The 15,373-nt window shown below is 37.8% G+C and overlaps 1 pseudogene; it reads right to left on the reverse strand.

Annotated features, from left to right (window-relative positions):
- Positions 1 to 1,547: 1,547 nt before the first annotated feature.
- Positions 1,548 to 13,074, reverse strand: LOC122746951 (annotated as a pseudogene).
- Between the last annotated feature and the right edge of the window lie 2,299 nt (positions 13,075 to 15,373).

A 15,373-nucleotide genomic window follows, 5' to 3' on the forward strand; every position in this document is an offset into this window, starting at 1 on the left:
GGGATGATCTGGAAATGGCTGGAAAGTGATGTGGAAGCCAGATTTCAAGTCAAATAAGGCAAAAGCTCATCTATCAAATCCTATGGTCCAGAAGGCAAGGTCCAGGTGGTTGTGATAGGAGGGGTTTAGGTGGTTTGCCAAAGTACTGGTCACATAGCTGAGAAATGACTCAGACTCATATTACTTCACATAAGAAGAGGGATTGGAATATTTTAAGGCCCAGCTTAATTGCCATTTCCTTTATGATTCATTCCCTCATTTCCTAGATGAAAGTGACCTTTCTTTCCTCAATATTTTTAAAGTATGTGGTAGCTTTTTTGACTTTATCTTGATTTCCCTTGTATTATAATTATAGTATTTATGTACTTGATATATGTATCCTTCCATTAGATGGTAAACTCCTTGAAGGCAGATACTGATTTTTTATCTTTGTACGCCAAAATAGTATTGCAATTTGTATGTAGTATGATTCTTTTTTGGGGGGAGGGGAGTAGGGCACTGAGGGTTAAGTGACTTGCCCAAGGTCACACATCTACTATGTGTCAAGTGTCTGAGGCTGGATTTGAACTCAGGTCCTCCTGAATCCAGGTCTGGTGCTTTATCCATTGCACCACCCAGCTGCACCCTGTAGTAGGTTTTTTACAAGTGGTTATTTACATGACTTGCTGTTGAAATCTTTTACTTGGCTTTTAAGGTCATCTACAATCCAAGCCTAGCCCAATAAGCATCTGTAAAACTTGACTTTTATTTCCAATAATTATTTGTGTGACCTTAGGGAAGTCATATGCCCACCCCAATCAATTAAAAGACAAATATAAGTTTCAGAATTATAAAACTTTAGACTTCAGCATCCATTCAATCCAATACACACACACAAATATACCCCCTCACATACATACATATAACACAATATTCAAAGAGACAAAGAGACTTTATAAAAATATATAGTCTTTTGTGCATATACATATATGTGTATATGTATATATGTATGTATATATATATACATACATATATACATATATGACAAATGTCCTTTTAAAAAAATTTTTTTTGAGGAACAATAAGGGTTAAGGGACTTGCCTAGGGTCACACAGCTAGTGTAAGTGTCTGAGGCTGGATTTGAACTCAGGTCTTCCTGAATCCAGGGCTGGTGCTTTCTCCACTGTGCCACCTAGCTGCCCCTCCCTTTTTCTTTTTTTTTTTTTTTGGCAAGGCAGTTGGGGTTAAGTGACTTGCTCAGGGTCACACAGCTAGTAAGTGTTAAGTGTTAAGTGTCTGAGACCAGATTTGAACTCAGGTACTCCTGCCTCCAGGGCCGGTGCTCTATCCACTGTGCCACCTAGCTGCCCCCTCCCCCCCTTTTAAAGTATGTTCTATTTAACAAGTTGAACTTAGAGCAAGACACCTAAGAGTAAATCACAATATAATGAAAGATTTAAATCAAGGCTTCAGAATTTGTTACAAACACCCAAATAGATCAAAATCCTATACTATCTGTATTCTATCTCAAAATTGTCCCCATTAATTAAAAAATACCTTAAATATAGCTATTTTGTTTTGTCCTTTCACCTTGCTGCCAGAGACTCTTCATGAGTACCAAATTCAACATCTTCTCTAGTCTCTTTCCCTTTAGGCTTATTTCCAATGTTTACTCAAACAAAGTTGAGTAAGTGGTGAGAAAAAAATTGTAAATATCATTTTGAGTAGCTCTGTAAGGTAATCCTCATGTGCATACAGTGACCTGATGTACTCTGGAAAGTAAACCTATCCACATTTCCATGTATGTGATCAGACATTCCTGAAAAATATTAAATAAAATCTCTTCCAAATCTTTCCTACCAAAAGCTATATCCATCATCCTATCCGTGGTCATTAGCATAGTCTCCATACTCTGTACCACAGGCACCACAACTCATTATTTCAAACTCATCTCCTCTACCATTGCTCTGCCAGATCCAGGCCTGTTGTCAGGACCTGGCTGTTGCATACCCATTAGCTTTCAAAGAGGAGCATAACTCTTGCATGGTTCCCCTTGAAACTTTAAATGTGTCTGTACTCTGTTCTTTCTTTGTAGTTCTTAGATCTTTTTCAGCTATTTCCTGTGAAGCAAACTGCACGAAAGCCTCCTCTCTACTCCTTTCCTAGAAGTTCACTGGGACATTTATCCTGTTTGTCACAATTTCCAACTGAAAAAAATGAACAATTTTTGTCCTTGCTTCAGGCAAACGAGAGGCCTCTAAGGTGTACAAAACTATCACTGGCAATGTGAGGACTAAATATGGACCAGCATGCTTCAATCCAATCCATTTCAACAATGTTTGACTCAAATACTTCAACATATCTGTATTCCACAATTACTCTGTCTTTTTTCCCAGTACAATTTGACCTCATCTTCTGATTCAAGTTAAACAACTGATTCTTCAAGTAGTTGGACTTCTCAGGTAATTAATGCTTGATGTCATGTATTTTACATTTCAAGAAGCATTGGATTTCATTTTGGCAGAGCAGGACCAGGAAAGTCCTAGATGGCCATGATGAAAATTTCTCTGTCTACATTGCTCAGCATTATCTTGTTCATTCAGCAGCAGTAGCTCAATACTTGACTATAGCATAATTACAAAGAAAATCCACAAATGTCTTTTTATAACCTGTTCTTGAAAACCTGCAAAGACCTTCTAAGATAGCTCATTCCACTCATGGATATCTCTAATTCACAGAAAGTTTTTAGGGTTTGGGTTTTTTTGGCTGTTATTTTTCCCCTCTTTATATTAATTTTCTATGTGCTTCTTTGAAATTTCTACCCATTACTCTAACTTGTAAAATTCTGGCACCAAATAGAAGTCAGAAGTCTAATCCGTGTTCCTCAAGATACACTTTGCATCCTGGACACTACAAAAGGATTTTTCCTCTATAGGCTAATATCCTCAGAAAACCATCTAGAGTCAGAATTTTAGAGTTGGTAGATACTTTAGAGAGCATTTAATCCAATTTGCTCAATTTATAGAAAAACAAAAATGAGAGCTCACAGTTACACTCAGGAAATAGAGCTAGATAGAAGAGCCAGGACTAGAATTTGGGGCTTTTTGGAATTCCAGTTCAGGGTTAGTTTTGTGTGTGTGTGTGTGTGTGTGTTTCATTACACTACTCTGAGATATCTAGACATGGAGGTCTATGCAAGTAGCTCTGAGTTTGGGGATACTACTTGAAGTTTTATTTTTTCCCCCTTAAATATGGGATTAGTGCCTAGATTACTAAACAAAAAGGATTATACTTTCCCAAGAAGAATAAGAAAGTAGAATATATTTTGATGGCTCTGTAAATCCATTACTGTGTGTACTTTATCCAAAAATACAATTTGCAATATATCCATGTCTTTCTATTTCATTCAAATCTATACCAAACCCTTATCAGAGAAATTTATAAAAAAGATTTTTCCTATTTGGCCACTTCTCTTTTTCTCATGGGAATATTAATTTTGTTTGTACAAAAGTTTTCCAGGTTCATATATTCAAAGATATCTAATTAATCTCTTGTAATTGCCTCTTTCCCTTATTTTGTTAAGAATTTATCTCCTACCCATAGCTATGAGAGGTATATAATCTACTTCTATTTTAATTGATTTCATAAATGAAATACTCTCACAAATCCTCCACAGGCAGGTTTCTTCAAAGCCTTCCCATGGATCTCCTGACATTGTATGGATACCAATGAAGAACACGGGCTATTAATAATATTAATAATTGATTTTTAATAAGGTCATATACCCATTTAACCCATATCATGGAATGTGGCATAACATGTTGCTTTAAACCTAATTTCTGCCTGCAGAAGTTTTCCAAGAAGTTTTTGGTTTTTTTTAATCAGAAAAGGATCTCTTTCTCTCTCATGTATAACTCTTTGAGAAGGCCATTTATGAATGGATGTTTCTATTTCCTCTCACTCTCCACATAACTCTTTCCTAAATCATCCATTTTTTTCTGATTTGTCCTCTATTTTTTTTTTTTTTTTTTGCTGGGCAATGAGGGTTAAGTGAATTGCCCAAGGTCACACAGCTAGTAAGTGTCAAGTATCTGAGACTGAATTTGAACTCAGGTCCTCCTGAATCCAAGGTCGGTGCTCTATCCACTGTGCCACCTAGCTGCCCCTTGTCCTCTATTTCTTAATCATCAAATCCAATGATCCTTTCTCACTCCCCATCCTTCTTTACCTCTATGCAGCATTTGACATTGTTGAACCACCCTCTTCTCCTTGATACTCTTCTCTCTAGGTTTTGATGACACTATTGTCTTAACTAACTGGCCTCTCTTTCTCCGTCTCCTTTGCTAGATCTTCATCTAGGTCATGGTTATTAATCATGGTTTCAGTCAGAACCTTCCATCCTGGACCACCTTCTTCTCTTCATCCTTTGTACTACAGCTAGGTCCCTACTAGTATGGCAAATAGATTCACTCTACTCAAAGTTATAATTATATTCAAAATATAGCCATTGGTACCAGCCTAATGAAAATATGCAGTGAAAATTCAAAGAATGTGACCACATTATAGGATTTATTATTCATACTAATCAAATTAAATTAAATACTATCTATGCTTCATTTGATGATCTCATTGGCTCTCATGGATTCAATGGGATTCTCCCATCTACTTATTGACCCTAACCTCTCTCCTGACCCCCTCCCCTTCTGGCTGGAACTCCCTACATCGTACTAACCATCTTTAACTGGATGTCTCATAGACATCCTAAACTTAACATGTCTGAAACTGAACTCTATCTTTCTGCCCAAACCCTCCCCTCTTTCTAGCTTGCCTCTTACTGTTAAGAGTACTACTATCAGGGCAGCTAGGTGGCACAATGGATAAAGCACCGGCTCTGGATTCAGGAGTACCTGAGTTTGAATCTGGCCTATTGATTTCACCTTTATAATACATATTAGATATACCCCCTTCTCTCTACTGACACATATACCACTTTTTCTTTGGCCGTTAACATTTCATCCTAACTATTGCAACAGCCTTCTGGTTGGTCTCCTTGCCAAGTCTGTCCTCACTCAGCTGCCAAAGCAACCTCCTTAAGTACAGGTCTGACTGTATCACTCCCTATTTAATAAACCCAAGGGGCTCCATAGCCATCCCAAGATCAAATCTAAAATCCTCTGTCATTCAAAGGCCTTAATAATGTGCCCCTTCTGCCTTATCAGTCTTCTTGCATCTTATAGCACCACTCCCTATACTCTGCAATCTGGTGATGCTAGCCTCCTTGCTGTTCCTCCTATATGACGCTTCATCTTCCAACTCCAAGAATTTTCACTGGTGGTCCCTCATGCTTGGAATCCTCTCCCTCCTCATCTTTGCTTCCTGGGATCCTTGGGTTCCTTAAAGTCCCAGATAAAATCCCATCTACTATAAAAAGCACTTCTTGATCCCCCTTAAGCTTAGTGCCATCTCATTGTTACATATTTCCAACTTATCCTGTATATATCTTGTTTGTACATAGTTGTATATTATTTCCCCATTGGACCGTAAACTCCTTGAGATCAAGAACTATCTTTTATATTTTTTTGTACTTAGTACATGGTACACAGTAGATGTTTAATAAATAATCATTGAGCTACTAACTGAATCAATTTCATTATTTGCATTTTTTAAAAAAAAATCTCATTTCCTCATTTACTTTTTCTTTCTGCTTATTCTAGACTTTATTCTTTGATTTGTGGCTTTTGTGCTTATTTAGGGAGCAGGTAGGTGGTGCAGTGGATAGAACTCTGGGCCTGGAGTCAGGAAGACCTAGGTTCAAATCTGATCTCAGACAATTACTAGCTGTGTGACCCTGGGCAAGTCATTTAAACTCTGTCTTAACCCACTGGAGAAGGAAATGGCAAACCAGTCTAGTATCCTTACCTAGAAAAACTAATGGACAGTGTTGGGCTCACAGAGTCAGACGTGATGACTGAACAACAACATATTTTTTAGTTCTTCTTTAGTGTCTGTATTTCTAATGGCATGTAACTTTCTAAGGAACTTACTTTGTGTTCCCTCTTCTAAGTAGTATCCATGTTATTGTTTTGTATATCTCACTGCTTGGTTCACTTTTTCTGTTGTGCCTCATTCTTAGAAATGTTCTTGCAGATGATAGAAAGCATATTGCCTTCTGGTAGGTGTTTTCCTGTGTCCCTAATTGTGCAGTTCATTTTTAATCTTTGCTTATCATATAGTCATTTTTCTTTCCCATATGCCAAAAAATCTCCTCCCTGGTTTTATCTTCTCCCATTCTTTAGTGTGTCAGTTGTCCCCAAGAACTCTGCCCACCAGGTCTCTCTAAGCACCAAATATTTGTGGATTATAAACATTATAAAGTTCATGTCTCTCTTTATAGAATATCTCCCTTCTTCCATGGTACTGTTAATCTGTGGTACCTCTCCTCCCACTGAAACAACATTTCTCCCTTTCTTTACCCCATTTCAATCCCTCCCTTTGTATCCATGCCCATTCCCTTATAGGCTCCCTTCTTCCTAAGAGACAACTGCACTTGCTTTTCTTTCCTTGAATAGTATATACTACATGTTTCTCTCTATTGTCTTCTTCCCTTCCCTTTCTGATGTGTCCTCCTTTTCTATAATACAACAGAAAACATTATTTCACCTATAGGTAGTGCATGGTGGATGTTTAGTTCATATTATTTCAGATTGATCTCTCTATAACTACTTCTATTTGACTTTTGCTTTCACTATTTTCTCCTTCCATTTTTTTTAGAAGAAATCTCTTAGTATTCTTTTTGGTGTTTATTTAGTATATACACGCATTTATCTGTATATACACAAGTGTATACACATATATGTACATGTATATGTGTATATGTGTCCATATGTTTATGTGTGTGTACTCAGGTTTGAACCTGTATCTAGGAACACTTTCAATCCCTCTTTGAAAATTCATCTTTTTTCATTAAGGGTTATACTCAGATTTACAAAGTATGTCACTGTGGGTTGAATCTGTAGCTTCTTTGGTCAACTTAAAAGTTAGTCAATAAAAAATGATTGTGTGTCAGGCTCTGTGCTAAACCATTCCGTTTTCTCCTTCAGTTTGTGATGCATATAGAATAGTATTGTGTTTTTCAAATTTTCTTTCCTTTATATTATAGTCTTTCTCTTGGTTGCTTATTTATTGTTTATTGTTGGAATTACTAAGTTTAATTTCTTTGTATTTTGGAGTTTGCAGTACTTTTTACCTCTGAAAGGAGGGAAGTTCTGGACAGTTTTCTTGTATTATTTCTTGCATTATGATGTTTAGGCTTTTTGACTTGTCATGTTATTTTAGTAGATCTATAATTATTAAGTTGTTTAGTGGTTTCTATGTATCTTGTTTTCAAAATCAACATATTTTGCTTGTATGAAGATCATGTTTTTCTTTTAACAGTATTGCTTATCACTTTTCTTCTTCCAGATTTTCCTTCACTTCCAGGTATTTTGCATTCCCAATCAGTTATTAGGATTTTTGTTTATTTGATGAGACGTGCCAACATCAATTCAGGTTTTTCTTTTCTCTCAAATATTTCTGCTTTTTAGTCCATGTTTATTTTTGTGATTCTCATCTTCCCCTTTAATCCATTCAAGAATATCCTGCTGTGGTTTGATGTTCTTTTCAGAATGCAGAGTCCTCTGTAATCAGGTGTTAATTCATTTTGCTTTGTCTTACCGTATTTATTCATAGAAGTTTGCAATCTTTTAGCTTCTTTGGGGGCCATATTTCCTTCTTTCATTAATATCTTTCTTATTTTATCTATTTGATTATGCTCAAGGTCTTTAATTGAGTTTTCTTCTTCTTGAGTTCTTTGGTAATATCAGTTTTCCCCCTTTTTATTCACTTATTGCTCACTTTCTGACTCATTCCCTTTTTGGGGGGGCATGGGTCATTGGGGGTTAAGTGACTTGTCCAGAGTCACACAGCTAGTGTTAAGTGTCTGAGGCCATATTTGAACTCAGGTCCTCCTGAATCCAGGGCTGGTGCTTTATCCACTGTGCCACCTAGCTGCCCTCTCATTCCCTTTAAATAGTGGTTTCTCTTGGGGCTAGTCCTCTCAGCCTCCTCTGCATTGGGCAATTCTCATTTTACTAACCTCAGTCTTTGCCCCAAGTGTTAAGGTTTAGGGATTAGCTTTTCTTTCTGTTAGTTCATCAGATTGTTACATCATTAGGGTTCTTGGTGTACTAGGCTATGCAGACAGCTGAAATTTTTTCATATCTTGTTCATAATTACTATTTTGAAGTATTTTGAGAAGTCAAGAGAATCAGAGAAAGTGTCTAGTTCTCCATCTCATTGATCACAAACCCTCACAAATCTCCTTACATGTTACTAAACAAGTCCCTTATACTTAAAATAACTGGCTGAGTGTGATGATGTTGATGACTCAAATATATGGGCACTGAAGAAATCAAGGTTCCAATTCCGTGGCACCAAAAAAAAAAAAAAAAAAGAATCATTCCCTTCTATTTTCCTCTCAATTCCTTGGCTAATAGGAGATAAGACCAATTTCAGACACAAAGTCTTCTGTTTTAGAAAGTTCCTGGAATTTTGCCACAAACACAAAAACACAACTTACTTGCCTGGATGAAATGTTTTTCCATTGTAACCCTGGTTGGTTACATTATTAAGAAAATGACTATAAAATTAAGAAAATGGGGCTGCTTGATATTGTCTTAAAAGTTAACAGATTGTATCTACCAAAGTAATGTCAGGTTTTCTAGGTCACAGACCTTATATAACAAATATTGTGCTTTCCTATATCTGTAGCACTCTAACTCTTAAGGTTACTTCACACTCAGCTATGGAGAATATATAGTCAAAGGGCTGCATGGATGATCTCATCTACAGACAAACCATTTAAATCACCGAGAAGTCACTAAATCTACCTGTCTTCAGAGCAGGAATTTCAAGAATAAATAGATCTACAGATCATTGAGGATTCTTCAGAAACAAAAACAAACACATGTATAATAGGAAAAAAGAAAATTCAGGCTTCTCTTGATGCAGTCTGGCCATTAAGACAACCCACAAACCACTCTGTTTACCACTGTCTTGTCACCATCTCTTTGACTTTATATGGAAACTATATGATTAGTGAGGGAAAAGCATTCTAAGTGATTTGAAAGAGAGCTGATTCTGGAGCTGAGCAAGACTCTAATATCATATTTTGTGCAAAATAATATCTTATTTAGTCTTTAGTCTTTCCATCTATAATTGAGCCCTTCCTTATGGGGTTATTGAGAGGTTAGTTCTTTGTAAACTGTAAAAGACTGATTTAAATGATTAAACAGGTATCACCATCAACATATATACATATATGTGTATGCATATATGTTTACATGAGTCTATATATGCATATATAAATGTATATGAAGGCGTAAGGTATGGTGGTAATAGGGTCAGATTTGTACATTAGGAAGATTAGTTTGGCATATCTATGAAGGATTGAATGATAACAGATGTGTGAGGCAGAGAAGTTGATGACAATTCCACTCTACATATATAGGTGAGGGGGCATATAAACGCAAACTAGGATTATATCATTTTAGTGGAAAGTAGAACTGACCAGCAATATGTTCACAGTTAGATTGTAAATATAAGTATATTGAGACAGTTCATTTGCATTCATCCACATAGAAATATAGAAAGGGATAAAAATGAATGTCAGCAGTAAGAGCCGATTTTCAACTATTATTACTTTATACAGTAAATGTATAAACACTATACTTTGTAGCAGACCGTGCATTTTGTCACTCTATTACAATTCAGGTATTATAATTTAAAAGAGCCTGGCCTATGAGAGAACCTGGGAGGTCAAAATTAAGTTCTTTAGGAACTTAATTTTTGATGGTGTGTTAAACTGCCCTATTATGTGTCCTGAATGATTTGGGGTGTTAAACTCTGTAGTTGGTTGTGTGTAGGAGTAATTCCTGCTGTCAGAAAATGTGGTCTATTACTGGCCAACTTTCTGTAGCATGTGATTGCCTAATTTGACATTGCTTTTCAGGGGACATAAAAGTTTATTTGAGTAAAGAGCATGGCCCAGTGGCCTAATTAGAAAATTAATGGGTTTAGTTTTGTTCTCACTAAGTTGCTGTAATACCTTGTATAAGTCACTGTAATTCCATCAAAAAAAGAGGGGATATTTGTTATTCATGGAATCTTTACTTACCCTGTGTCCCAAAGCTAGCAATTGACAGAGTTGGGATTCAAACTCTAGTCTTTTGACTCTAAGACAATGCTCTTTCCACATAACAGGATTCTATATAATAATGCCTCTCATGTAAATCTAGCCGCTACATTTTTATCACTGGTCCCTTTACAAGAGGAACAACAAATGTAGAGGGATATTCCTGGGTGTAGTGAGGTTGTACATGACTAAAAGTCTTCAAGAAGATGCTATGTAAATGTTTCATGGTGATGATGTAGGCAAGATTCATGACTAGAATGGGTTATGGACGGGAAGATTTCTGAGGTCCCTTCTAACTACAATTCTTTGATAAATAAATGGAAAGCACAGTGTCATATGTTATATTCTTGACAATAAAGAAGGAAAAACAGCTACAGAAATGTCATTGGTTAACACAGCTGATACTTAAGGACTAAAAATCTCACAGGACAATTTAGTTAGAAACCATTTTGGGAAGGGAAAAATAAAATCTACTTATTACTTCAAGAGTAATCAAATTTCATCATAATTAAAATCAAACGTAAAGGGGACTTTGGGAAAGTGGAAATAGTCCAAAGTACTTAAGTACAATTAAAAAATAAAGAAACAAGTAAGAGGTTTGCAGGAATATAAATTATATACTGAGGACAAGGAGAAGAGAGGATTGGAAGATCTATGAGAATATCCACAAGCCAGTTAACAGGATAATTAGAAAAACCGAAATGTTGAATTCCAAAAGCATTTAAATCGACAATAATGTCAAACAGGAGTAGAGGGAGAAAAAGGAAATGTTCCCTCTCTCTCTCTCTCTCTCTCTCTCTCTCTCTCTCTCTCTCTCTCTCTTTTTCTACCTCCCTCCCTCTCTCCCTTTTCTTTCCCTTTCTTCCCTTTTTCTTTCTTTCTCTGTATCTCTTCCTCCCCCTCCCTTGCTTCCTCTCTCCCCTCACACACATACATGCCTACATACAAAATCTGTTAATTTTTTTTATTAAAAGACTGCTCTTATCTAGAAGCTAAGTTTTAGGGGGTTTTAAAGTTTTGGTTAAAAAGAAAAGGTTAAATATATTAGAATGATTTTGCATTTCAGACAAATGATTTTATGGAATGTACTGATATCTTTAAAATACAGCTTTTGTCATGATAAAAACATATCATTAGATTCCATATATGTTGAGGAAGTTTACCCTTTCTGAAATTCTAATTGAACCCCAGATGTATTGGTCCCTTAAGAAATCATAGAAGTTAACTGCCGAAAACTTGTCCATTTTAAATTACTGTCCAGTTGTATGTAAATTATCTATTTCTTAATCTGTTGGGCACTATTTTGGAAGGTGGTTCCACTATGGAGCTATTGTAGTAACTTCATCTCATTGGTGGAGACAGTGAGGGTCACAATGAATAGAGCACTAGGCTGGGAGTCAGGAAGATATGAATTCAAATGTAGCCTCAGAAATTACTGTGTGTGCTTGGTCAAGTCACTTAACCTCTATTTGCCTCAGTTTCCTCAACTCCAAAATAGAATAGTAATAGCACTTGCCTTGCAGGGTTGTTGTGAGAATCCATTGAGATATTTATTTAAAAAGATAGGGGGCAGCTAGGTGGCGCAGTGGATAAAGCACTGGTCCTGGATTCAAGAGGACCTGAGTTCAAATCCTTCCTTAGACACTTGATACTAGCTGTGTGACCCTGGGCAAGTCACTTAACCCCCATTGCCCTGCAAATAATAATAATAATAATAATAATAATAATAATAATAATAATAATAATAAAAAGATACAGCGCAATGCCTGGCACACAGTAGGTGCTATATAAATGCTTTTCCCCTTCTGTTCCTACCTCCTTCACTTGAAAGTTTATATCTTTAAAAAAATGTTATTCCACACACTGGGATAAGGGTATAGATATCTCCTGCTTCAAAAAGAAAACTGGTTAAATAGACTCAAACAAGGACTTCCAGTAACCAGGAATTGTAAGTTATCCTTTTGCCATATGTATATCCTGGACAAAATGTGACTTACCATAATTTCACGCTTAATTTGAGCCTAACCCTAACCTGGGTATACTTGTAGGATAATAGAGATGATTTATGCTCTCATCTCACTATAACACATTAACAAATACCTTTTCTAAAAGCTAACTTAGATTTCCTGCCAAGATAGATACTTGAATGCAAGGCAGGCTGCCTAGTTACTATATATCAACTTCAGTGAAATCCTGAACTTCACAATAGACTGAATAATTAATAAACCAAATGAAGGTATTTAGTAGTTGACTTCTTCTACCCCAAAACTTAAAAAAAAATGTCATCCTGGGTCTTGTCAGTAAAGCACTAGCACAGAATCGCTTCTCAGGGTGACCAGAGGCAGCCATGTGGCCAAAGACACACATACCCAACAAGAATTTTTTGTCTAAAGGCATACTCCCTTGACAAAATCCTATGGTTATCAGGATGCTCTAAGTTCCAGGATCAGTAACAGGTGTTTTGCAATACTCAACCCTTAACAGCTCAAGCCCAGGGGCCTTTGAGCTCCCTAACACATTGTTCTACATCAGAGAGGGCCTTGACAGTTCTGCATTGTGAACCTCAAAAATCCAGAGGGGGGGGCACCCACTAGCTGCACACTAGGGTGCCTCCTTCTCATGAGAAGAAAATAAAGCCTTTGTCACCTCGCTGCTGAGTTCCTGAGAATTATTGAGAAGAGGATGGATTTTTCCCTCACAATTGGAGGTCCCACCAAGATGTAAGGAGTTGCAGGGCCCTCCGGGTTCCAGCACTCCCAGCGCCCTTCACCAGCGATGGTTGGAGCCAGAGCCCGGAGGGGGCCATCCCCAACTCCTGAGTCCAAGGAACTCAGCAGAGATGTCACAAACGCAGGGTGGAGCATGCTCACCAAGGGGGTAAGAATTTATCAAAACAGGGATTGGGGAGTCACTTGCTATACGTCTTTTGCAGGGGTATTGGGTGAGTTTATGAATGAAAGCTTACCTCCCAGGATTGTGAGGATAGAGCAAAATGTTATTGGGGTTTAGTATAATGTTTTGTTTGGGGAGGGAAGCCAGGAGAGAGGTCCCTGAATTTCATTTTAGAAGAGAGCATGGTGTGGAAGCATGGCTCTCTGGGATGCCTTTCTCCCTGAGTAGGAGATGAGCAGGTGTGTGTGTGTGTGTGTGTGTGTGTGTGTGTGTGTGTGTGTGTGTGTTGCTGGTCCTGTGGGGTCATCATCTGAATGAAGGGTTACCTTGTTGGGAGAGGGCCATCCCCCACTGGTGGTGGCTGAGGGAATTTGGTTGAGGGGCTGCTCCAGATCCCTCAGGTCATCTCACTCTCCCCCTCACACCACCAGGGCAGCAGCCACACCTAATCTTGTCTTCCCTGGGGGTGGAGGAGACTTGGAGTGAAGGGTGGTGGTCCTGGAGATACTCTGTCTTTTGGTTTGGTTTTGTGGGGAGGGGGTTCTTTTAATTTGCCCCAGGGAACTTCTCCTGTAAACTAGGCCCATTAGAAAAAGGGTTTGCTTGGGAAAGGTGGGATGTGAGACAGAGTGGAGACAGAGACTGGGTTTGGAGATTCAAATGCTCGGATGGAATGGGTCAGTGCTTTGGGAAGACCAGCTGCCCATACTCTAAGTCCAGATTAGCCTGGAGGGGTTCTAGTGTACCAACCTTACTCCCTAACTGGGCTGGGACTTGTGGGTTGGTGCAGCTGGCCACGCTCTTTACCATGGCATCTGAGCATTTCTCCAAATCTGAGTCTAAATCAAGAAAGAAACACAGCCCAGAGGGGCAAAAAGGGTCATCTGATAAAGGTCTCAGATCCCCTCCTCCCCGTCAGGTTAGCAAGGTCACATGGTTCAAGGAGCCCTGGTCTCAATTAGGTCCTCTCCAGAGTTCTGCCATATAAGGAAGTATAAGGTCCACTCCTGAGTTATGCCCATACAAAGAAGAGGGGTGGGAATACTGCGTTCGATTAGCTAGTTTTTGCGCATAGATTGTAACCCCGACCAGTGATGAAAAAGGGGAAGGTCCATTCGCGTTAGGGACTAGGGTATAAAACAGGGCCTGTGAACCCCCTTTTTGGGCACCCACTAGCTGCACACTAGGGTGCCTCCTTCTCATGAGAAGAAAATAAAGCCTTTGTCAACTCAAAAAAAAAATCCAGAGCGGCCAAACCCAAGCAAGTGGAGGTCATTGTAAGAATCCAAAAGACCCAAGATAAGTTCAATCAGGGCTGACCACTGTGTCTAAAAGCCTAGCAGGGGACAGAGCCTAGACTTGACACAAATTCATCTTTCAGGAACTAAAATTGTAGAGATAAATAAAGAAAACACCACCCAGTATCAGAAATTATTTCAAGTCTAACTATATAATAACTTCAAGCAGATACTCAAAGGAAAAAGAAATGCCTTTTGCACAAGGACTACATGACTACATAGAAGAAATTAAGCAAGAGATTAAAAAAAATAGAATAAAAGCATTTGAGGTTATAATTGTAAAGAGAATTAGTAGCTTAAAGAAAATGTAGTAAACATTTCCCAGTAAATGAAATCCCTAAAAATGAGCATAGAACAAACAAATGGAATATAATTTTGGTATATGATTTTGACATAAGAAAGATAATTTCACAGGATCCTTTGTAACTCAAATTCAGATTGAAGTGAGCAGAACCAGGAGAAAAATGTATATTACTGAAACAACATAGTAAAGAAAAACAACTTTGAAAGACTGAAGAACTCTGCTCAAAGAACCAACAGCTATATCTCCAGAGGACCTATTATGAAGCATGCAACCCACATGTTTATGGAAAGGTGATAGACATAAGGTACAGAGACATAGATCATTGGACATGTCCATTGTATGGTTTCATTTTGTTTAGCTATGATCAGATAAGAATTTTTTTCCTTTCTTCCTTTCAGTTAGGAGGGTTGACAACTTTGTGTGATGAGAGAGAGAGAAAAAGAGAGAGAGAGAGAGAGAGAGAGAGAGAGATAATCATTGTAACATTTCTAAAAATGAATAGAATTTCAGAAGGAAGCAGAGACACATTAAAACAATATTGAAAGTAATGTTGGGGACAGCTAGGTGGTACATTGGATAAAGTACCAGACCTGGATTCAGGAGGACCTAAGTTCAAATCCAGCCTCAAACACTAGACACTTACTAGCTGTGTGACCCTAGGCACATCAC

The sequence above is a fragment of the Dromiciops gliroides genome, chromosome 1 (genome assembly GCF_019393635.1).
Source record: "Dromiciops gliroides isolate mDroGli1 chromosome 1, mDroGli1.pri, whole genome shotgun sequence".
NCBI lineage: Eukaryota > Metazoa > Chordata > Mammalia > Microbiotheria > Microbiotheriidae > Dromiciops > Dromiciops gliroides.